Source organism: Periophthalmus magnuspinnatus, chromosome 20 (genome assembly GCF_009829125.3).
Source record: "Periophthalmus magnuspinnatus isolate fPerMag1 chromosome 20, fPerMag1.2.pri, whole genome shotgun sequence".
Lineage (NCBI taxonomy): Eukaryota > Metazoa > Chordata > Actinopteri > Gobiiformes > Gobiidae > Periophthalmus > Periophthalmus magnuspinnatus.
Window position 1 is genome coordinate 4,451,862 of NC_047145.1, and position 3,231 is coordinate 4,455,092.

A 3,231-nucleotide genomic window follows, 5' to 3' on the forward strand; every position below is an offset into this window, starting at 1 on the left:
CCACCCTCTCTCTTCTCTCCTCTTTCTCTTCCCCCCTCTCCCCTTTCTCTCTCCCCTCCCCCCTCTCTCTTTCTCCTCTCTCCTTTCTCTTCCCCCCTCTCTCCTCTCTCCTCTTTCTCTCCCCCCCCTCTCTTTCTCCTCTCTCCCCTTTCTCCTCTCTCCCCTTTCTCCTCTCTCCCCTTTCTCCTCTCTCCCCTTTCTCTTCCCCCCTCTCTCTCTCTTTCTCCTCTCTCCTCTTTCTCTTCTCCCTTCTCTCCTCTCTCCTCTTTCTCTTCCCCCCTCTCTCTTCTCTCCTCTTTCTCTCCCCCCCCTCTCTCTCTTTCTCCTCTCTCCTCTTTCTCTTCCCCCTTCTGTCCTCTCTCTTCTTTCTCTTCCCCCCTCTCTCTTCTCTCCTCTTTCTCTCTCCCCCCCTCTCCTCTCTCCTCTTTCTCTCTCCCCCCCTCTCCTCTCTCCTCTTTCTCTCTCCCCCCCTCTCCTCTCTCCTCTTTCTCTCTTCCCCCCTCTCCTCTCTCCTCTTTCTCTCTCCCCTCTTCCCCCCCTCTCCTCTCTCCTCTTTCTCTCTCCCCTCTTCCCCCCTCTCTCCTCTTTCTCTTCCCCCCTTCTCTCTTCTTTCTCTCTGGGGAAATCCGTGCCCAAATGGTTTGTCTGTGCGTTGGCTGCAGTGGCAGGTGTCATACAGAGACAGAGCGTGGTCCTGCCCTCCTCGCCGCTGCCCCCTGAAGGCCCCCGGCTGTCTGTACGCCCCATAATAAACATCATAATTGACCATTTGCTCCGGTGATGGTCACGGCCACACAGCGATAATCTAATGGATGAAGAGGAGAGGTGAATTATTCTCACAACACTGGAGAAGAGGAGAGAGACCTGAGTGTGAAAACAGACTGCTACAACAATGCGGTGTTCTGTCTATGTTTTGGGTCTGGTCACCTGTCAATACAACACGTTTTCAGGAGCCTGTGATCAAGACGTTTTAAACAAAAAAGGTGAAAGCGACTAACTGAAAAAGGCAGTTTTTGGCCACATTTTAAACAGTAACAGTCGGGCCTGTATCCATGGGGTTCAGAATGATGACATGAATTATTAACAAAAATATTATACCTTTTGAATTGTGAAAAGTCCTCAAAATGTCACCCATAACAGAAAGCTGAAACCCATATGCATGCAAAAACTAGGACTGTAACGAACATTAATTGCAACTAATCCTGTATTTAAACAATTGATGACACATTTAATACTTGATGCAATAATTGTACTGATTTGACAGAACCAAAATGAAATTGAAATGGGGAGATATATTTGTGCATTTTAATGAAAAAACCCAAACCACAGCGAGATTTGTGATAACTCTGGCTCCAAAAACAATCTGAAAAATATTATTTACACGCAGCTGCCAAAGTGCAATTTAAAACATTTCAAATTCACTTGTAATTAGGTCTTCTAATGTTATGGAAATGCTATTGCTTTGCCTTGAATGCTCCACAGTATAGCATTAATTCAACGTCTCAATCTTGCATTTATTCTGGTATTTTTATTACTTAACTGACTAAAAAGAATGGACTCTCACTCTGAAAAGGGCCACCTTGCCACAGATCTGACCTGTAACTTGGCCTGGAGTCATTGTCTGCTTGTTTCCATGGAGATTTATAAGTTTAATACCATACTGTACATTCTGGACAAAGTAATAACATCTTCAATGGAGACAAAACATGTGGCATACTCTCTCTTGCAGAAAAGTTACATAATGCACCTTTAACTGAAGCAAAATGAATATATGTATTGCCTTACTATGCTTTGATTTGCAACACTGAGACACATTTATGACCCAGAATTATTCAAAACTAGTGTAAATATCTTAAATCGTTCATTAAAAACCACATATGAACCCTAATCCTTTGCCCTGAAAGTACAAAGTTTGAAAAAAAATACAAAACATTCTAACTTTTCTTCACACAGGAGCTGAACACAACACTACGCTCCTGGCCAAGTACTTCACACACACTACATAAATTAACTGCGATGTCTCAAGTTTTTTGTTTATCTTTTGACTAAAATTGGGGGAAAAAACACGAAATAGTGAAACGGGAATCACACGTTTAGTATCTGCGAGCTCAAAGTGACACCAAGCCTCTGCTCGAATGAAGTTTCAAGTGAATATTTATCCTCCAGAACTCAATTATAGTCAAGTATTATATCCAATTGGACCTGTAATTCAATACATCTTCCCCTATCAGTTTCTCATAACTCAAACATGGGAAAACGCCGGGCTTTTATGCACTCTGATTAAAATGACATTGATAGCGTTGGGGAGCAAGATTGAGTTTCTTGAATGTAAAGAATGTATTAAACGTATCTACAAAAAACACGTTAGTAATTTAGCTTGGGGAAAAGGAGCTGATGCTAAAATAGATAGAGCCGATATATTTTAAAGGAAGCGGTGAGGCGTGTTCAGTATTACATTTACTTCTACAATGTCCGTGTATTGTGGATGATAACAAGGTGATGGGGAGTTTGGGCCAAGTTATGCATATGGAAACATTTTATTCACAAACGCATAGGAAATCTGTGTTAATCCCTCAGTCGTCCAGGTCTGAGACATGGCAAAAGACGAAATTAAATCTGTCAACTGGACCAAGAGTGTTGTAGATTTTGCTGCTCATCCAAGTCGCTTCTTCTGTTCAGATTACTGGTGGACTACACTGAAACTGTAAACAGCTGTTGTCTCCAGTTTCAGCTTAAACGTCCCTATTCAACTTTTAATGACTGTGTTCCCTTTGTTTCCTTTGTTTGCTTTGGGTCTGAGGATAGAGTTGCACCATGGAGATGTTATTGCGTTGGTGTTCCACGGTACGGTATTAAACTAAGTACACTATGACGCCACCATGCTAAGTTATAGATCAGATCTGTGGAAATGCAAGCCCACTCACAGCGCATGTTTTTCAAGGGAATAAAACGCTTGTGATACGTAGTTAAATACACTCCAAGTTACACGGTGCAGCTTTAAATGGCACTGTAGCTCTTGACAGCATCTAGTGGCTACATATCAAAGTTTCCTGACCCATGGAATATTTTTAGTTACGTATTAGTAATTATTTATATTTGAATATTGTGTTTTTCTGTTAATTTTTTCCCTGGTGCACTTGATTTTTTGTACATTATAATTGATTATCAAACTTTACCACTGACGTAACAATTTGGAAATTTTGCATTAAAAAAAAAAATTGCATGTAACCT

The 3,231-nt window shown here is 41.5% G+C and overlaps 1 protein-coding gene across 1 annotated transcript in view; it reads left to right on the forward strand.

Moving 5' to 3' along the window:
• The window catches only part of idi1 (isopentenyl-diphosphate delta isomerase 1), a 491,925-nt gene that overhangs the window by 456,465 nt on the left and 32,229 nt on the right, over nucleotides 1–3,231 (forward strand). The window lies entirely within an intron of this gene.